A 22,196-nucleotide genomic window follows, 5' to 3' on the forward strand; every position below is an offset into this window, starting at 1 on the left:
CTTTTGCATATATTATAAGATTATTTTAATATAAATACATAAGACAGGGGTTGAGGAAGAAGAGCATGGCTGTGGAGAAAATATGTGTGGTGTAGGCAAGATGCAGAGCTTTAGTCAAAATTGTCAGTGGTTACAGGGCAGAACTAGAGCTCACAGCAGGAAACAAGATTCAAGATCATCCACAAAATTGGGTCAGCATGGCAGAGGTTAGAAGGACTTTGAGCCCCATGGTCATGTGGTGGGAAGCAGGGCACATAGGGCTGGCACATATCAATACCACAAAGAATGATGCAAAAGACAGTGCCAAGCCTGACCTGTGGTGGCGCAGTGGATAAAGCATTGACCTGGAAATGCTGAGGTTGCTGGTTCGAAACCCTGGGCTTGCCTGGTCAAGGCACATATGGGAGTTGATGCTTCCAGCTCCTCCCCCCCTTCTCTCTCTCTCTTCTTTCTCTCTCTCTCTCTCTCTCTCTCTCTCTGTCTCTCCCTCTCCTCTCTAAAATGAATAAATAAAAAATTAAAAAAAAAAAAAAAAGACAGTGCCAAGCCCTGAGCAACATGATAAGCAGAAGGGCAGATATTTTTCATTTACATCAGGAGGCAGGAATCAGCAGTGAGGGGCAGATGTAGCAAAATGGCAGAATTGCTCATAGGAAGATCAGAGAGTTCCCATTCAATGTTTTTTAGTTTTATCAATGTAGTAAGAGATCAAGTCATCAGCTGAAATGTAGAGGAGTATTAAGGAACTAACTATAGAAATGATCCCTGAAAGTATAGTCTTGTAGAAGAGTATTAAGAAGTGAAGAGAGTTATAGTCACTAACTTGGGTTTTTTTTGTATAATCCAAGGGTGGGTGAAGGGTCAAGACTTTATCATTTTAAAATGGAAAAGTATAGATGTGTCAAAATATTTCCTCATTCTTGACCTCTGTCTCCCCAGTTTCCTTTGCTTTCTCTCTACAGCCTTTCTTTGCCGTCCATTCTGTTCAGCATCTACTCCCCAATCTGAATTGATTCCACTCCTCCTCAAAGCCCACTGCCTCTCTGCCACTTCTCATATACTGAAAATCACCGCTTCAAATTTCAACAGGATTTATTATTAGTATCTTAAACCAGAGTTTGAAAATTGTTCAATTTTTTTTGTTTCATTTTATCTTTGCTGGATTATTTAGTTATAATTCTTTGTTTTGTTATTTTAGTGACTGCTTTAGGGTTTATAGGATTCATCTTTAATTTATCAGAATCCTCATTCAAATGATATTATGCCACTTCATGTAGGTATAAGAACCTTATAACAATATACTTTCATTTCCCTCTTTCCAGACTTTATGGTACAGTTGTCATACATTTTACACACACACACACACACGCACACGCACACGCACACGCACACACAATAAATCCCATACCACATTGTTAAACATTTTGTTTAAATAATTATCCTTTAAAAGAGGTTTAAATAGTAATAAAAATTACATATTTACCCATGTCGTTACCACCTCTGAAGCTCCTCTTTGTGTATACCCATATTTCCATCTGGTATAATTTTCTCGGGGTGTGGGTGTACTGGTGATGAATTCTTTTGGCTTTTCTATTTCTGAAAAAGCTTTCATTTCAACTTTGTTTCTGGAAAATATTTTCTGTGGGTATAGAATTCTAGTTCAAATGTTTTTTTTTCCCCCCAGCAATTTAGATATTACTCACTGTCTTCTCACTCATTGTTTCTGATGAGAAATCTGTAACCCTTGTCTTCACTCCCCTGATTTTTTCTCTGCATCACTGATGGTGAGCATTTGATTACGATGATCCTTGGAGTATTTTCCAAAAAAATATATTTTGTGCTTTAGGGTCTTTTGACCTTCTTGGATTTGTGGGTTTAGAGTTTTCATCAAGTTTGGAAAATTCTGGTCATTATTTCTTAAATTATGTTTCTGTCTCTTTCCTCAATTACACTTATATTAAACTACCACAGCTCACTGATGCTCTGTTCAATTTTTAAATTCTCTTTTTCTTTGTTTTGCACTTTGAATACTTTCTATTGTTCTATCGTCAATATACCGAAATTTTCTTCTGCTATATTTGATCTGCCATTAATCTCATCCAAAGCATTTTTTTTCTTCTGACATGTTGTAGTTTTCACCTCTAGAAGTTGATTTGGAGTCTTTAAAAAACTTCTGTCTCTACTTACCCTTTTGAGCATATGGGATGTAGTTGTAACAGCTGTTTTAATGTCCCTGTCTGCTAATTCTAACACCCATGTGAGCTCTAGGTTGATTTTAATTGACTGGTTTTTCTCCTCATTATGAGTTGTATTTTGTTACTTCTTTTCATGCATGGTAATTTTTATTGGATGCCAGACACTGTGAATTTTACTTTGTTGGATGCCGGATATGTTTTGTAGTCCCATAAATATTCTTGAGTTTTCCTGACCCCCCGGGAATTCAGTTAAGTTATTTAGAAATACATTGATCCTTTTGGCTCTTGCTTTTAAGATTTGTTAGGCAAGACTAGATAGAGCAGTGCTCAGTCAAAAGGTAAATTTTCTGGCCCTGGCCGGTTGGCTCAGCGGTAGAGCGTCGGCCTGGCGTGCGGGGGACCCAGGTTCGATTCCCAGCAAGGGCACATTTCCTCTCTGTCTCTCTCTTCCCCTCCCGCAGCCAAGGCTCCATTGGAGCAAAGATGGCCCGGGCGCTGGGGATGGCTCCTTGGCCTCTGCCCCAGGCGCTAGAGTGGCTCTGGTCACGGCAGAGCAACCCCCCCCCCCCCCGAGGGGCAGAGCATCGCCCCCTGGTGGGCAGAGCGGGCGTGCCGGGTGGATCCCGGTCGGGCGCATGCGGGAGTCTGTCTGACTGTCTCTCCCCGTTTCCAGCTTCAGAAAAATACAAAAAAAAAAAGGTAAATTTTCCCACTAGAGAAGTAAGAAGCTCCTGTGTATTTTTCCACATGCTCTAGGAATGATAAAGCTTTCCAGCCTGTCTTTTGGAAACAGGCACTATTTTCAGCTGCATGTGATTGTTGGGCCCCACTGTCTCCCATCCTTTGGGGTGTTTCTTTCCCGAGCCTCAGGTACCTCTTTCACACCCAGGCACTGATCATTGCTCAGCTGAATACACAGTGGGGATGCTCTTGAGGTTGTCGGTGTTCTCTGCAGGCTGCTGCCTCCTCCCCAGCATAGCGACTTGCAAACTGTGGCTGCTTCAATCTCTCCGACTCGCTGCCCCATTCCTCAGCTCCGGGAATCCATTGCACTGGATTTGCGTTTTCCTCACCGGGAAACTGAAACCTGTGATGTCTCTCAAGGCAGGAAGCTGGGATGATCATAGCGTTCTCAGGAATCCTCTATTGCTTGGTATTCAATGTCTTGAAAACTTATTTTATATATTTTGTCCGGTTTTTGTTTCATGTGGGAGAGTAAATCTGATCTCTAATAACTGCACTTTAGCTAGAATCGGAAGTATCAGTCTAATGTTAAGGTACTCCCGAGAGAGAGACAGTTATCACTGAGTCTACATGGCTGTGAATTGTGCCCGGTAAAGGTCTGAAGGACTCCTTGGCAGCATTCTTTGGGAGGCAATGAATGATAGTTCCAAACTCCCTTCCCAGAGGACTCAGTTTCCCTCTCTAAGCCCTCCCTTTGTTGTGCTCCTTCTGAGCTGGACTTGGAGGTAAGCGGTGCCCAAGCACAGCTCCAAGCAAAGCTGTGGCTTTATTTAGAAATGGAAATTATTGTAGATTTACAGAGACACTTTCTACCTCCCACCTTGAGAATTTAAAGGAATGATGCCTGACCTGTGTTGGCGCAGTGGATAAAGCATCGACCTGGAAATGCTGAGGTCGCTGGTTCGAAACCCTGGGCTTGCCTGGTCAAGGCACATATGGGAGTTGATGCTTCCAGCTCCTCCCCCCTGTCTCTCGCTCTCTCTCTCCTCTCTAAAATGAATAAATAAAATAAAATAAAAATTAAAAAAAAAAAAAAAAAAAAAAGCTGAGCCCTGGCCGGTTGGCTCAGCGGTAGAGCGTCGGCCTGGCGTGCGGGGGACCCGGGTTCGATTCCCGGCCAGGGCACATAGGAGAAGCGCCCATTTGCTTCTCCAACCCCCCCCCTCCTTCCTCTCTGTCTCTCTCTTCCCCTTCCACAGCCGAGGCTCCATTGGAGCAAAGATGGCCCGAGCGCTGGGGATGGCTCCTTGGCCTCTGCCCCAGGCACTAGAGTGGCTCTGGTCATGGCAGAGCGACGCCCCGGAGGGGCAGAGCATCGCCCCCTGGTGGGCAGAGCATCGCCCCTGGTGGGCATGCCGGGTGGATCCCGGTCGGGCGCATGCGGGAGTCTGTCTGACTGTCTCTCCCCGTTTCCAGCTTCAGAAAAATATAAATAAATAAATAAATAAATAAATAAATGATAAGATCCAAAGTCTATCAGCTGACTTCGGTCAGCAAAGCTCCAAGTCATCTCTGATGTATTGAACTATAAGAGTTGGAAATGTGTAAGCTTCTCAGCCAAAATAAGATTCACATTCAGTGTAAATAAGAATTTGTCTGTGATTCTGCAGTTTTGTTCCCTGACCTGGTGCCTCCTGAAAGAAACTAGAAATGTCAGTGCCTGGCAGTGGTGAAGCATGCCAACTGATATTGTGACCCGAAGGACCAAGGAGGCACTGGCTCCCCAGCCAGCTGACATGCTGCCATTGCCAGTGGGAAAATCATTCCTGTGTGATAAGACAGTGACAAATGCTTTCCCTGTGGCTGTGATTAAAGCGGGCTCTGCAGTATGACAGTGCTTTGAGCTTCACATAGCAGTCATTTTTGCTAAATATTCAAATGCTTATTTATCCTCTCCAAGGCCTTGTCTGCAATCAGAGGATTTAGAATTTCAGCATGAAATATTTCCCCTTCTGGGAAGAAACGTTAGTGGACAAAGAAATGGAGGGATTGAGAAAGGGACGGGGAAAGGGAAAGCTGGGTGATTCTGTAATCGGTCTTTACAAGAACTGTATTTCCTCTGCAGCTTGGGGGAAGAGAGTTGCTAATTGTCTAGGGCATTTTCAGTGTAAACGCCAACCCCAGGGGGCTGTATTTTCCTAACCTAGCAACTCAGAAATGTGTGTTGAATGAATGAATAATCTATAAAAATGGTGCAATGTCCTCTAAGGCAAAGAACAAACGTTTTTGTAACAATAAAAATCTAAGCAGAGCTCCTGGCACCTAGAAATAACTCAAATATGTGTTTTGGATTAGTTAATGAGTGATGAAAAGAAGAGAGGAAGGGAAGAAGTACGGAGCAAGGGAGAGAGAAAAGGAGAAAGGGAAGGAGGGAGGGAAGGAGGGCAGAAGAAAGGAGCGAAGGAAGAAAGGAAGGAAGAGAGGGAGAGAGAGAAGGGGGGGAGGGAAGGAGGGAGGAAGAGTTTGAAAACAGAAGCTGGGTTGGCCATCGCACTTCCTGGGACCAGGGCACCTGGCTGCCAAGAAGCAACATTGTTTGTCTTATCCAGCTGTTGGTTACACCTGCTTTGGGGCCATCAAATCTCAGGCCCTTATGGTGAGCCTCTCCACAAACTGTTAGCCCTTCGTAATTTACAAAGCATCTCAAAGGTTTCCAGGTGGCAATGCCAACTAGGAACATTTATTTAGTTTTTACGTGGGGAGGGATCCTTACCCTCTCGGCTGAGCTTCTGATCCTTGCCACCTCTCGCCCCTCTTTGTACTTTCTCCTGGCTGCAGTTGGGGTGTATGTGTATAGGATGAAGAGAGGGAGATGCTGGAGGACAGCGTCCCTCTGAGTCCCCTGGCAACCCACCTGTCAGCATCTTTTGGCTCCCACATCCCCTTTTACATTCACAAGGGGCCGTGTTCCTGTTCATGTCAGCATAAGAGCTCATGGGCTTACGGTTTCAAAGGTTGAAATGAAGAGTGAACGTTTATGGCACCTTGGCAAGATTATGAAAGAGGAATATGGGCACTTAATCTCCCTTTAAATTGTGCCCCATAAAATCAATGGAAAAAATCTATCTGCTTTCTTCCTATGCGTAATAAGCTAGGGACTACTGTAAGAATCAAGAGTTTTGTTTTTGTTTTTTTGTATTTTTCTGAAGCTGGAAACGGGGAGAGACAGTCAGACAGACTCCCGCATGCGCCCGACCGGGATCCACCCGGCACGCCCACCAGGGGGCGACGCTCTGCCCACCAGGGGGCGATGCTCTGCCCCTCCGGGGCGTCGCTCTGCCGCGACCAGAGCCACTTTAGCGCCTGGGGCAGAGGCCAAGGAGCCATCCCCAGCGCCCGGGCCATCTTTGCTCCAATGGAGCCTTGGCTGTGGGAGGGGAAGAGAGAGACAGAGAGGAAGGAGGGGGGGGGTGGAGAAGCAAATGGGCGCTTTTCCTATGTGCCCTGGCCGGGAATCGAACCCGTGTACCCCGCATGCCAGGCCGATGCTCTACCGCTGAGCCAACTGCCAGGGCCAAGAATCAAGAGTTTTGATTCTTGTCTCATCTCTGCCTCCAATCAGTTGTCTGCTCATCTGGGTAATGGGAAGGTTGTGCTGCAGGGTCTCTAGAGTTCCTCCTGACTGTGGCTCTTCTGTAATTCTAAGGAGGGGCCTGCCACCCCACGTGCTCAGTGAGTCTGAGACCCTGGAACTCACTGCTCTAACAGCTTGAGATGGAGGACAGTGTGCGGGGAAAACAGCTGTGGTTAGGCTTGCCTGCTGGTTTTCGGCTGCAAGCACTTTGCATGACTGGTACGTGAGCACATGGCAGAAAGCCATGTGTGTGTCTCTGTGAAAAGTTATGGGCCCTGGCTGATTGGCTCAGTGGTAGAGCATCGGTCTGGCATGTGGAAGTCCCAGATTTGATCCTCGGTCAGGGCACACAGGATAAGTGACCATCTGCTTCTTTATCCTCCCTGTCTCCCTTCTATCTCTCTCTCTCCCTCTCCTGCAGCCATGTCTCAAATGGTTTGAGGAAAGTTGGTCCCGGGCACTGAGGATGGCTTCATGACCTCACTGCAGGCACTAAGATAGCTTGGTTGCTGAGCAATGGAGCAGCAGACTCAGATGGGCAGAGCATCATGGGGTCGGGCACCATGCAATCATTCCTCCTCTTGCACGCCACCACCTGGGCCACTGCCAGAGAGCAGAGCACAGGCCCCACTGTTGGTCCTGAAGATCTCAATCCTCTTCTCTGTCTGGAAGAAAGCTCTCTTTTTTTCTTGTCCTCAAGTCATTCCTCACTCTTTCTTCCCCTCCCAGGAACATTTATTCAGTGAATTAGGTACTTAAAAAAGAGAGACTTTAAGCAATTTCTGTGTTAAACTTTCAGAAACAAAGCTTAGATGCTAGGAAATAGCATGTGTTTAAGTTATGGTAAGAGGCTCGGTTACTATGACAAATGACCCCAGTGTATGATGACTTGAACAGCAGCCTAGAGGTGAGTGGCAAGGTGGCTGGGTTTATCTTCTTCACATGGTCTTGTAGGGGTGGAGGCTCCTTCTATCTTACCCTTTCATTAGACCCCAGGTGTTCTCATCTTCATGGCCAAAGCTGGTCACCTCCATGTCTGTGAGCCAGTCAGCGAAAAGGAGAAAGAGAGGAAGCCAGGTCCTGTAACTTGTCTTTAAGGAGATGATCTAGAAGCTCTCATGTCAGTTCTACTCCAGAACCATTGATTCAACTAATTCACTAGGCCACATCTGGATGCAAAAGAAATATAGTACTGGATAGAATTCTCCATGAGCTTACCTATGAGCAGATGTCAAGGAGGAAACTAGAAAAAAAAAAGAGGATATCTCTCAGGGACAATTAGGACTATCTGGTCAAAATATAAAGGAAAATAAACTATAATCAAAATTTTAACAAATTTTCTTATTATTAACATCAACAGCATTATCAGTCCCTTCTAATTATTGAGGACTAGTCACTCTGTTAGACTTATGTGTATTATCTTTAGTCGTTTACAATACATTTTTTTCTTCTTTTCCAAATGAGAGGAGGGGACATAGATAGATTCCTGCATGCAGCCCACCAGGGATCTGCCTGGTGACCTCCCTCTGGGGCTGATGCTCTGCCCATCTGGAGCCCAATGCTCACAACTGAGCTATTTTTAGCACTTGAGGTGGAAGCTACACGGAACCATCCTCAGTGCCTGGGCCAATGTGCTCCAACTAATTGAGCTATGGCTACAAGAGGGGAAGAGAGAGAAAAAAAGAGAGAGAGAGAGAAGGGGGAGAGGGAGGGATGAAAAAGCAGATGGTTGTTTCTCCTTTATGCCCTGACCGTGAATCAAACCCGGGACATCCACAAGTCGGGCTGATGCTCTACCACCGAGCCAACCGGCCAGGGCTATAATAATTATTTAAGGAGATTATATCCCTATGCTATCCAGGGCTCCGTGGTGGTTTTTACTGTTTATATGAGGAGAAGCAAAATTACTTCTTTGTATGATTTGGGATGTGGGTCATCCACAAGAAAAATCTGGATATTTGGAAGATGATGAAGCAGCCACCACTTCTACATCCGGCACAGTGGCAGCTCCCACATATAGTCACTGGTCTGCAGGCTCCCCTTGTTAGTGGACTCAGCACCCAGCTCCTAGCTCCTCCATTTCTCACTAGACTTTTTCCCCTCAGCTTCTCTGAGGCCATGGCAGGTGCAGCTCCATGGTTAAGGACATGGACTTTCTCACAGGTCACTCATGTCATCAAGGTTGAGTAGTTTGTCTTTATGGGGTCAGTGTGTCCTCATGGGTTCCACTTGTCTTCATGCATCCTAGTTTGACTTTGTTGCTCCCATTTCCTGCGCAGCTTTGTCTCACAGTCCGCTTCCTGGGGAAACCCACCTGAGACACCTTCCTCTTGAAATGCTCCTGTTTTGGCATCTGTGAGTCCACCCTTTCTGGGTCTTCCTCCCACTTCTTTGTCAGCACTTGTCTGCTTCTTTTCAGGCGGTCCTCTCTCTGCCTTTTCTAATTAGAACCTACTCAGTTCTTTTTCCAGATGAACTTACTTGTTTCTGTTATCAAATGCCAACTATATATGTCGTCATGGTCCCTCAGTTTACGTAACCAGCCCAGACTATTTGTTGGGGCTCTAGGTTCTTAGGTCTAGTTTCCTCCTTGACATCTGCTCATAGGTAAGCCATAAGCATCTAAAACTTGACCTTTCCAAAACTAGACAATTATCTTCCCTCTGAATCCCGTTTCTCTGCCAGAGTTTTCTACCCCAGTAGATGGCATTGTCTCTGTGCTTTAAGTCAGACAGCTGGCTTCGTCCATGACTCCCCCTCTCCTTCACCCCCTACAACTAAAAGTTCAGCAAGTGCTCTCTCCCTTATGTCTGGTCATAGCCATGCAGCTGGTACCAAGGTTCCAAAGTTTCTTTACACTTCCCACTCCCTGGTTTCACTATGAGAACAATATGGCAAGATGTGTCTTGAACCAGGCAGGTGTTGAACACCTAGGAATGGCTCAGTCATGGGCATAGGCTGAGTTAACTCCCAAAGTCCCCTTTGAGGGATATTGAATTTCTAACCAAGGCACAGAGAAATGCAACAGGTTTGAAGATCCTTAATGCATTGTTACCATTTTGATAATAAAACTATATTTTTTATATAGTTTTCTTTAAATTTTATTCAGACAATTAATTTTAATGGGGTGACATTGATCAACTAGAGTACATAGATTTAGAGAAAATATCTCCAGATCATTTTGACATTTGATTATGTTGTATACCCATCACCCAAAGTCAAATTGTTCTCCATCACCTTTTATTTGGTTTTCTTTATGCCCCTCCCCTCCTCCCACCCCCTCCATCTCCTCCCTTCCCTCCCCCTGGTAACCACTGCACTCTTATCTAAGTCTATGAGTCTCAATTTTGTGTCCCACCTATGTATGGAATCATACATAGTTCTTAGTTTTTTCTGATTTACTTATTTCACTCAGTATAATGTTATCAAGGTCCATCCATGTTGTCATAAATGATCCCATGTCATCATTTCTTATGGCTGAGTAGTATTCCATAGTATATATGTACCACATCTTCTTTATCCAATCTTCTATTGAAGGGCTTTTGGTTGTTTCCATGTCTTGGCCACTGTGAACAATGCTGCGATGAACATGGGGCTGCATGTGTCTTTACGTACCAGTGTTTTTGAGTTATGGGGGTATATTCCCAGTAGAGGGATTGCTGGGTCATATGGTAATTCTATTCTTAGTTTTTTGAGGAACCACCATACTTTCTTCCATAGTGGTTGTACTACTTTACATTCCCATCAACAGTGAATGAGAGAGTTCCTTTTTCTCCACAGCTTCTCCAACACTTGTTCTTACCTGTCTTGTTGATAATAGCTAATCTAACAGGTGTGAGGTGATATCTCATTGCAGTTTTGATTTGCATTTCTCTAATAGCTAGTGAAAATGAGCATCTTTAAATATATCTATTGGCCATTTGTATTTCTTGTTGGGAGAAGTGTCTGTTCATGTCCTCTTCCAATTTTTATTGGATTATTTGCTTGTCTGTTGTTGAGTTTTGTAAGTTCTTTGTATATTTTGGATATTAGCCTCTTATCTGAGCTATTGTTTGAAAATATCCTCTCCCATTTAGTTGGTTGTCTGTTTATTCTGTTGTCAGGTTTTTTGTTTGTTTGTTTGTTTTTTTGCTGTGCAAAAGCTTCTTATTCTGAGGTAGTCCCATTTCTTTATCTTTGCCTTTACTTCCCTTGCCTTTGGAATCAAATTCATAAAATGTTCTTTATGGCCAAGGTCCATGAGTTTAGTACCTATGTTTTCTTCTATGTAATTTATTATTTCAGATCTTATATTTAGGTCTTTGATCCATTTTGAATTAATTTTGGTACAAGGAGACAAACTGTAGTCGAGTTTAATTTTTTTTTTTGCGTGTGGCTCTCTAGTTTTCCCATCACCATTTATTGAAGGGGCTTTCTTTTCTCCATTGTGTGTTTTTGGCTCCTTTATCAAAGATGATTTTACTGTATATATGTGGTTTTATTTCTGGGCTCTCTATTCTGTTCCATTGGTTTGAGTGTCTCTTTTTCAGTCAATACCATGTTCTTTTGATTATTGTGGCTCTGTAGTATAATTTGAAGTCAACTATTGTAATGCCCCCAGCTCCGTTTTTTTCCCCTTAGGATTACTTTGGCTATTCGGGGTTTTTATAATTCCATATAAACCTGATGATTTTTTGTTCCATTTCTTTAAAAAATGACATTGGAATTTTGATGGGAATTGCATTAAATTTGTATATTGCTTTGGGTAATATGGTCATTTTAATTATATTTATTCTTCCTTTCCAAGGACAAGGAATATATTTCCATTTCATTGTGTCTTTTTTTATTTCCTTTAACAATGCTTTGTAGTTTTCATTATATAGATCCTTTACATTCTTTTTTTTTTTTTTTTTTTTTTTTTTTTTTTTGTATTTTTCTGAAGTTGGAAATGGGGAGGCAGTCAGACAGACTCCCGCACGCTCCTGACTGGGATCCACCCAGCATGCCCACCAGAGGGCAATGCTCTGCCCATCTGGGGCGTTGCTCTGTCGCAACCAGAGCCATTCTAGTGCCTGAGGCAGAGGCCATAGAGCCATCCTCAGTGCCCAGGCCAACTTTGCTCCAGTGGAGCCTTGGCTGCGGGAGGGGAAGAGAGAGACAGAGAGAAAGGAGAGGGGGAGGGGTGGAGAAGCAGATGGGTGCTTCTCCTGTGTGCCCTGGGCGGGAATCGAACCCGGGACTCCTGCACGCCAGGCCGACGCTCTACCACTGAGCCAACTGGCCATGGCTTCCTTTACATTATTATGTTTATTCCTAGGTATTTTTTTTTTGTTACAGTCGTAAAAGGAATTATTTTTTTAGCCCATTTTCTGAAGTTTCATTGTTAACATATAAGAAAACAATAGACTTCTGTACATTAATTTTGTATCCTGCAACCTTACTGTATTGAGTTATTGTTTCTAATAGTCTTTCTGTGGAGTCCTTGGGGTTTTCTTTGTACAAGATCATATCATCTGCAAAAAAATGAAAACTTTACTTCTTCTTTTCCAATATGAATGCCTTTTATTTCTTCCTCCTGTCTGATTGCTCTGGCTAGAACTTCCAGCACTTCATTGCATAGGAGTGGAGAGAGTGGGCAACCTTGTCTTGTTCCTAATTTTAGAGTAAAAGTTTTCAGTTTTTTGCCATTTAATATGATGTTAGCTGATGGTTTGTCATAAATGGCCTTTATTATGTTGAGATATTTTTCTTCTATACCCATTTTGTTGAGTGTTTTAAACATAAAATGATGTTGTACTTTATCGAACGCCTTTTCTGCATCTGTTGATAAGATCATGTGGTTTTTGTTCTTTGTTTTGTTGATATGGTGTATTATGTTAATTGTTTTATGTATGTTGAACCATCCATGTGATTCTGGGATAAATCCCACTTGATTATGATGGATTATTTTTTTAATGTGCTGTTGTATTCAGTTTGCTAATATTTTGTTTAGGATTTTTGCATCTGTATTCATTAGAGATATTGGTCTGTAGTGGCCAACGTGCAGCTTGACATCATGCTGGTGGTTGGGAGCATTTTACACTGTGGAAACCTGTAAGTGCTGTAACTCCCCCAGAGATCTGGTTGCTAAGTACTTAAGAGCACACTATTGTCTATAAGCAACAAGGGTTTTAATTAGCACCTTTCACCTCCCATAGGGACCCTGGTAGATCTAATGTGGTGCAAACTGGGAGTAGAGTAGGGCCAGAGAAGGAAAATGGGGCATATAGAAACAGCGTTAGAGCAAGTGGTAAACACGTTACAAATAGTGAGTCTTGCATCTGGCTGCCTGTGAGAATTACCTGGGGAACTTTAAAATAAAGGGTCTTCTAGATCCAATGAAATACCTAACATATTTGACACTTTGAGTTGACAAACATTCCCCTTCTCTATGGAACAAAATTATTTTAATAATAATTATGTAATATTAGCAATAACCGGTTATTATATAAATGCATAAAAGTCATGTTTATGTAATGTATGCATATATTATACCTATGCATATATAACAAAATAACATGTTCTATATAATAACACTTTCTTTTTGACAGAGAAGAAAGTCAGAGAGAGGGACATATAGAGACAGACAGATAGGAAGGGAGAGAAATGAGAAGCATCAATTTTTTGTTGCAGCATTTTAGTTGTTCGTTGATTGCTTGTTCATTGATTGCCTTGACTGGGGGCTACAGCAAAGTGAGTGACCCTTTGCTTAAGCTGGTGACCCAATGCATAAGCCAGCGACTCCTGTGCTCAAGCTGGTGAGCTGGTGCTTAAGCAGGATGAGCCCGCACTCAAGCTGGCGACCTTGGGGTTTCAAAACCTGGGTCCTCTGCATGTCAGTCCGATGCTCTATCCACTGTATCACCACCTGGTCAGGCTAATAACACTATTTTTGATTCATTTTTTGTTTTATAAGTAGTTAATTAAAAAGAAAGAACAACCTTCAATTTAAAAATATTATTCAAAATAATAGTTCATAAATGAAATAAAAATCACCTATTCTAAAATAAAATGTATTTTATCATTTATACTCTATTTCACCATTTTACATTTGAAACAAATAAAAATTCTAGGTGATTACAAAAGAATGGAATATTTGATGTAACTCAAATTCTGTTTCTTGGTCTTGGCTATGAATATTACAATGTGTTATTCTTACTTATTTAGAATGCAGAAAAATGTAGGACAACAGGTATTGAAAACAGAAATAGAGCCCTAAGCAAGCCTCAGATTCCAGCTTTGGAAAACTTTCTCTGGAAATGGACCCGTGTCAGTGTGACCGTGACCGGGGGCTGGCTGTATTACTGATGCTTCTCCAAATCAACTTCCATGTAGATGTTCAGTAAAGGGCAAGTAAGAAAACGTGCGCTTGGAAGCTTGAGTGTATATGACTTAAACTCAACAGCAAGTGCTTAGAACAAAGGAAGATTTTAAGAGTATTTTACTATTAGCCGTGTTTATTGGTGACAAAAATACTGTTCTTTAAATTTTCTAGAGACAGAACACCCACTCACTACCTGCACCTGGGTGTACTCTTTCTGCCACCCTGTCCTTGGCATATCACTACCTGGATCCTACCACAAACCAGAGATTCAGACTCCCTTGGTGGGAGAGGACCTAAAAAGTGTATTTCTAAAAACCTCTCCCTGTGATTCAGAACCACTGATACGGAAACAACAAAGACAGAAATACCTATGACTTAAAATAAAGGGAGGAGGCTGCGATGTCTGGGGAGCTGCTCAAGTCTTCAAATTCTAGAAACCTCGTTCCCAGTTACACTGGTTGGGAGATGGACTATCACTGAGAAGTCATGTTAAAAGAACCTCAGAGTGAAACTATAGAAAGTATTTTCACTATGTCCTTAAAAATATTGAACACAGAGATATGTACTTTTCCTTTTTTTTTAGTGAGAGGAGAGGAGGCAGACAGATTCCCACATGTGCCCATACTGGGATCCATTCAGCAAGCCCACTAGGGGGCGATGCTCTGCCCATCTGGGGCCCTTGCTCCATTGCAACAGGAACCATTTTTTTTTGCACCTGAGGCAGAGGCCATGGAGCCATCCTCAGCACCTGAGGCCAACTCTCTTTAATCGAGCCATGGCTGCAGGAGGGGAGGAGGGAGAGAGAGAATGAGAGAGAGAGAGAGAAAGAAAGAAAGAGAAGTAAGAGGAGGGTGGAGAAGCAGATGGGCGCTTCTGTGTGCCCTGACTGGGAATTGAACCCGGGACATCCACACACTGGCCCAACGCTTTACCACTGAATCAACCGGCCAGGGCCAAGATATTTACATATTAAAACAACAGAACATACATTTTTACTTAATGATATATTGAGAAGGGTCTATTTTTTCTTTCTGTCTTTCTATATAATGTAAAATGTTTTAATAAATCATTCTCCCTCCTTATTGGTCTCTTTGCCTCTTCCCTGACCATCTCAAAAAACAAAACAAAACCCAAAAAAACTATTCTCAAAAAGATCAAAAATATTTTTATAAAAACCTTGTTAGATGTTATTCTTTTGTTAACATGCCTCCAAAAGACTTTCCACCTCACTCAGAGGAAAAGCCAACATCTGGCTATGGTTACAGAGCCTTATCTGTGTTCTCTCCACCCTACCGCCACTGCCTCTTCTAAGTGCATCTCCTCGCGAACTCCATCCCAGCAACATTGGCCTCTTGCTGTTGTTCTCTAACTCACCAGGCACTCCCACCTCTGGGCCTTTGCACTGGCTGTTCCAGAACATTCTTCCTTCAGAAATCTACATGGCTCCTTCGCTCACTTCTTTCAGGTCTACACTCAAATCTCCCACAGGATATACAGTAAAAAAGTTTTATTTTTGGCCCTGGCCGGTTGACTCAGCTGTAGAGCGTCGGCCTGGTGTGCGGGGGACCCGGGTTCGATTCCTGGCCAGGGCACACAGGAGAAGCGCCCATTTGCTTCTCCACCCCTCCGCTGCACCTTCCTCTCTGTCTCTCTCTTCCCCTCCCACAGCCAAGGCTCCATTGGAGCAAAGATGGCCCGGGCGCTGGGGATGGCTCCCTGGCCTCTGCCCCAGGCGCTAGAGTGGCTCTGGTCGCAGCAGAGCGACGCCCCGGAGGGGCAGAGCATCGCCCCTGGTGGGCGTGCCGGGTGGATCCCGGTCGGGCGCATGTGGGAGTCTGTCTGACTGTCTCTCCCCGTTTCCAGCTTCAGAAAAAATTAAAAAAAAAAAAAGTTTTATTTTTCTCCATTGCACCTAACGCCACATGACATCGCATATATTTTACTTGTTTATATTTTGTCTCCTCTGCTATATTTTTGAAAGCAGAATTATTATATTATGTTCAATTCTGTGTATTTAGTGCTTAGACTCTGCCTTGCACACGATTGACATTTCATATTTGTTGAGTGAACAAATTAATCAAAATGCACATAATCAAATAATAATAACAGTAGACATAAAAATCTCTTTTGCCCCAACCCTTCTTACTCAATCACGCTTCCAGAATAACCACTTGAAACTTGTAGAGTTGCTTTCTGTTGGTTTATCCCTAGAACTCTAAACACCCTGCTCTGTTGGTGGTGTCTCTCGGGCCCCCTGCTGGGATCCCACTGGATTTCATTCCCTTGTATTTCTGCTTCTGTATTTATCTACCCAAATGTAGTTCCTGTTACTGTTTTTAGTTCCTTTACTGATTATTTGTGTAAGTTAGTTATAGTCTCCAATGTTTCTATTCAATTCTTTGATGCAGCATCTTTTGTCTCCTCTGCTTCCATGATGAAGATACTGGCCCCTTCCCCTTCCCTTCTCCTTGCCCTCCTCCCAATTTTCATTGTCTTTCCTGAGGCGTTAATTTTCCTCACCACACCATGACTTACATTTCATGTTTCATAACTGAAATCTTCAAAAGGATCTGTAGGAGAGTGTGACTAGCTTTAACCGAATTTTCACTCCCTCCACCCCCCACCCCCATCTCAGTTTTAAATTTGGACAGAAACAGGGTTGAGCGAGGCTGGGAGTCTGCAGGAGTGTGGGGAGGGCAGGCTACTCCTCAGCAAGCAAGCCAGGAAGCCTTCCGGGCGGGTGCACCCGGCTTCAGGGCTGGCCTCAGGGGTACAGGCTCTGTCACCTGATTTTCCACACCTGCCTCAGGATTGGGGATGTGCCTCTAGGGCAGGGGTCCCCAAACTACGGCCCGCGGGCCACATGCGGCCCCCTGAGGCCATTTATCCGGCCCCCGCCGCACTTCCGGAAGGGGCACCTCTTTCATTGGTGGTCAATGAAAGGAGCACATTGACCATCTCATTAGCCAAAAGCAGGCCCATAGTTCCCATTGAAATACTGGTCAGTTTGTTGATTTAAATTTACTTGTTCTTTATTTTAAATATTGTATTTGTTCCCGTTTTGTTTTTTTACTTTAAAATAAGATATGTGCAGTGTGCATAGGGATTTGTCCATAGTTTTTTTTATAGTCCGGCCCTCCAATGGTCTGAGGGACAGTGAACTGGCCCCCTGTGTAAAAAGTTTGGGGACCCCTGCTCTAGGGGTTAGGCTGAGGTTAACCAAGTGCCCAAGACCAGTGTGCCAATGCGTGTCTTTCCAATGAGAACTAGAGCCGCTAGGCCAATAGTGTCATGCATAGTGGCAAGATTGACATCCTCTCTCCCAGCAGACAGACAGAGCTAAGAAACTCAATTCTAATCTAAGGCAGCTTGGTAAGTGTAGAGTCAAAAGAAAGAGTTAGGTGCAATGGATAAGTCTCAGCAGACAGATTGACTGATCAACCCTTTCTCAAGAAAGAAAAGGGTCTACTAATGTGACCTCAAGATGTGTTTGTGACCTCCCTCACTGGTGTTTGTTGCTTCCTCTCTATAGCTCCATCATTGATTAATCCCAACATATATTTAAATTTTTTCTACAATTCTCATTATAATCAAGTCTAATTTTTCTGTGAGCTGTTCTCCCTAAGGTAAGTCAGCACATTTCTGTATTAAAGTAATTCTCTGAGACACACCTTATTTCCGTCACTCCCAAATTTATAGCCAGGCACATTGCCCTTGCCTTCAGGTAAGAATATAATGTCTTATCTATTGATTAAAAGCATCCTGGAAATTCGGTAACTCATCAATATAACAAAGTTCACATCGTATCTCTGGAGTAAGCACATTTCTGAAATGAATGGAGGCATTTCTGGAATAGCCAGAAGACTGGTTGGATGTCAGACCAGCTTCATGCTGGGCCTGAACATGTTTATAGCTGTTGTGACCTAATGATTTACCACCAGATGGTCTCTCAGATTTTAAGAGGAACTAACAAGAAATATTGGAGTTAATCTACTATATGCAGGATTTAGGATGTCTTTTGACTTGTTCACCATTGTATAGAACTATATAATAATGTAGAGCATGATACAGCAAAGTATAATAAATGGAGAAATTAGATACATCTAAAGTGAGAAAAATTTAAATACTTGATTCATTTATTGATATTTATTTAATATTTACTGAGCATCTACTATTTACCATGACCCATACTAACTCTTGAGACACAGTAAGTGATGAAGAAGGCAGATTATGATATCTGACCTCATGGAGCCAACGATCCAGAGGGGAAAATTTTCACCATCACGCACTCGACTGGATAGCACTGAAGCAAAGATTTTCTCCCCCTGCGGATGCAGTTTAGATTCTTTAATATGACTTACAAGGGCCCTGGCCGGTTGGCTCAGCGGTAGAGCGTCGGCCTGGCGTGCGGGGGACCCGGGTTTGATTCCCGGCCAGGGCACATAGGAGAAGCGCTCATTTGCTTCTCTACCCCCCCCTCCTTCCTCTCTGTCTCTCTCTTCCCCTCCCGCAGCCGAGGCTCCATTGGAGCAAAGATGACCCGGAAGCTGGGGATGGCTCCTTGGCCTCGCCCCAGGCGCTGGAGTGGCTCTGGTCGCGGCGGAGCAATGCCCCGGAGGGGCAGAGCATCGCCCCCTGGTGGGCAGAGCATCGCCCCCTGGTGGGCAGAGCGTCACCCCTGGTGGGCAGAGCATCGCCCCTAGTGGGTGTGCCGGGTGGATCCCGGTCGGGTGCATGCGGGAGTCTGTCTGACTGTCTCTCCCCGTTTCCAGCTTCAGAAAAATACAAAAAAAAAAAAAATATATATATATATATATATTTTATATATAAGTCATATATATATATATGACTTACAAGGTGCACCTGCCCCATCCTGACTTCTGTCTTTATATTTCAGCATGCCTCCCCTCAAACACCATTCTCCGGTCATGCTGAACTTTTTTTAGTTCCTTGAGCATTCTTCGTTCTACTTAACAGGTTTCCAAAACACTGTTCCTTCTCATTAGAGTACCTTTTCCTCCATTCTTGTTACTTGTCTCCTGTTCTCAGCTCAAATTTGATTGCCTCAAGAAGTTCTCCCTGATTGAGAGGCTCTACAGTGTGCACCCTATTCTTGCCCTATATTGAAAGTAAGGCTTTAAAAAACCATTGCTGTTTAATTACACCTAATTTCTTGCTAAGGTGTAAACTCCATGAGACCAAGGATGTGTGATTGTGTCTGTACTGCTTAACCTCTGCGGCATCAGACATGGAGCTGGCACTTAGTAAATATGTTAAATAAATACATGTCTCAAATGTCTATAGCTTTGAGGGTGGGAGTATATTAAATTGCATGTGTAACTATGATATATGTTGGGGCAGATTTACACGACACAGATACCAGGATACAACAGTGCGCATGAGAAGCAGAAGGGAGCAGTGAGGGTAACGAGGGAGAAAATGAGATGATGAAGAATCAGAATGATAGAGAAAGAAGTGAATCCCCTAAGGAGCAGAGCAGAGATTCTCAGCAGTCACTCCTGATATGATCCTTCAATATCCAGCAAAGAGAAATACTACTCAGCCATAAAAAAGAATGAAATCTTGCTATTTGTGACAACATGGATGAACCTAGAGGGTATTATGAGAAGTGAAATAAATCAGACAGAGAAAGACAAATACCATGTGATTTCACTTATATGTTGAATCTAAATTAAATAAATGAACAACAACAATAACAAGAAACAGGCTCATAGATACAGAGAACCAATTGATGGTTGCCAGATGGGAGGGGGGTTGGGAAGATGGGTGAAAAAGGTGAAGGGATACAGGGGTCCCCAAACTATGGCCCGCGGGCCACATGCGGCCCCCTGAGGCCATTTATCTGGCCCCTGCTGCACTTCTGGAAGGGGCACCTCTTTGGTGGTCAGTGAGAGGACCACTGGATGCTGATGCTGGACCAATGTATGTGGCGGCCCTCCAATGGTCTGAGGGACAGTGAACTGGCCCCCTGTGAAAAAAGTTTGGGGACCCCTGGATGTGCAAATTTGCAGTTATAAAAACAGTCACAGAGATATAAAGTATAGCATAGGCAGGTATATAGTCAATATATGTAGCCAACTGTAATAACTGTGTTATCAGGTAGATACTGCACTTACTGGGGAGCATGACTTCCTAAGTTACATAAATGTCTAGTCACTATGTTATATACTGAAATAAATATAATATTGTTTGTCAACTATAATTGAAAACTTTTAGGTAAAAAAAAAAAAATACAGAGGAGGCCATGGGACTCTGGAGTCGGAGTTCCAGTTGTGGCCCTACAGCCAGCAGATCACCATCCTCCTGCAAAGCCCGGCCCAGGGAGAAGTTAGAGATCAGTAACGTGCTGCATACAGAAGTTTTCATTTTTACACTCCACTTTTTCAGAAACACTTAAGCAGATCTGAAAATATAGTCCTTAGAAATTCATTGACTCTCTCGTTCTCTTTTGCCTATACGACCCCTAAAGTCTTTGGACTTTCTCTTTTTCTTCTGCCATGTCTGTGCCCTGGTCCTTTGGTCCCCTCTCTTTTCTATCCATCTAGCCTATCATTTTCCATAGGCTCCAGATGAGTCACACACTTCCTGCTCCACGAAGCACCCTGAGGACTGAGGGATGGGTTCTATACTAATTGCTTTCCTTAGGACAGTCAGACCCCTGCCTCTTTTTTCATAGAAAGGGAGGGAGGAATAAAGAGCTGAGTGGGCAAAGGTGGAGAGAGAATGCTGTGAACTCTCCTATTTCACGTAAGTTCAAGTATAAGGATTCAGTTCTGTAGACTTCTTCTGTGGCGTGGCTTTAGTTCCAATGTTCTTATTTTTAAAAATGATCTATAGGATTCTCTTAAAGTATTATGGGGATGATTTAAGTAAACAGTACAAAAGCCATTTTTCTTATACTTCCTGTGCCTTGACAGTAGAGAGTAAATAATGAGGGCTTCTAAAATGAGTTCCTTGCAGGGTGCAGGCCAGTCCATATAAAATGGGCGAGATGCCTTTGTATGTCAATGAAGTCATGGGAGAGTATGTCTCCATATCATGCCTGGCACACAGTCAGGCTCAATGAGAGAATTCAATGGAAGAAAGCGTAGCAGTTGTTCTCAGCCCTGGCTGAACTTTGGAAACATGTGAAAAAATATCATTCTTCTTTTTTTTTTTTTTAATATATATATATATATATATATATATATATATATATATATTTTTTTTTTTTTTTTTTTTTTTTTTTTTTTTTTTTTTTTTTTTTTTTTGTATTTTTCTGAAGCTGGAAACGGGGAGAGACAGTCAGACAGACTCCCGCATGCGCCCGACCGGGATCCACCCGGCACGCCCAGCAGAGGCAACGCTCCTCTGCCCACCAGGGGGCGATGCTCTGCCCCTCCAGGGCATCGCTCTGACGCAACCAGAGCCACTCTAGTGCCTGGGGCAGAGGCCAAGGAGCCATCCCCAGCGCCCGGGCCATCTTTGCTCCAATGGAGCCTTGGCTGCGGGAGGGGAAGAGAGAGACAGAGAGGAAGGAGAGGGGGAGGGGTGGAGAAGCAGATGGGCGCTTCTCCTGTGTGCCCTGGTCAGGAATCGAACCCGGGACTTCTGCACGCCAGGCCGACGCTCTACCACTGAGCCAACCGGCCAGGGCTAAAAAATATCATTCTTTTATTGCCCCTGGGAATTCTGATGTTACTGGTCTCAGGAATGGCCTGAGCATTGGCGATTGTAGAAGCTCACTAGGTGTTTCTGTTCCTCAGCCAAGATTTAGAAACCACAGCCTGGTCTAGATGAGTCCTTCTCTCATATTTCCCTTCAGATATTCACAAGGATGCCAGAACAGCTTTGGCTCAGTCGTGGGGCTGGGAGGTCTGGGGCTAATCAGTTTGAGATAAAAATGTCATTATGAAATCTTTTTATTAGCTATTTACAAAGGGTGTATGTGTGTGTGTGACATATTCCTTCTGAGCCCTTTGAGCTTTTATGTCCTCAGCAGAGTTCCCATGTTTAAAAATTTGGGAGCTTTTCCTCAAGTTCCAGTACACTTTTCTATCTAAATCCAAAGTAAAAGTGGTAGTAATTATTAGCATAAATCAGTAGGCAAAATGTAGCAACCGACAGGGAAAGGCTGGCCTGATAGTTGTCAACGGCACTGTTATCTTCATATTCACTAGGTTCAAGATTAGTTTATTAATTCTGTAGTAGGTTAAGGGAATGGGGGCAGCTGGTAATCATTTCTTTATTTAGATTTTCATTCAGCAGCCATCAACTGAATGCCTATGTACCAAGCCCCAGTTAAGGTTGGGGATACAACGGTGAGCAAAATTACCCAGCC

The 22,196-nt window shown here is 43.4% G+C and overlaps 1 pseudogene; it reads right to left on the reverse strand.

Annotated features, from left to right (window-relative positions):
• Positions 1-687: 687 nt before the first annotated feature.
• Positions 688-781, reverse strand: LOC136385212 (small nucleolar RNA U3; annotated as a pseudogene).
• Between the last annotated feature and the right edge of the window lie 21,415 nt (positions 782-22,196).

The sequence above is a fragment of the Saccopteryx leptura genome, chromosome 13 (genome assembly GCF_036850995.1).
Source record: "Saccopteryx leptura isolate mSacLep1 chromosome 13, mSacLep1_pri_phased_curated, whole genome shotgun sequence".
NCBI classification, from domain to species: Eukaryota; Metazoa; Chordata; class Mammalia; order Chiroptera; family Emballonuridae; genus Saccopteryx; species Saccopteryx leptura.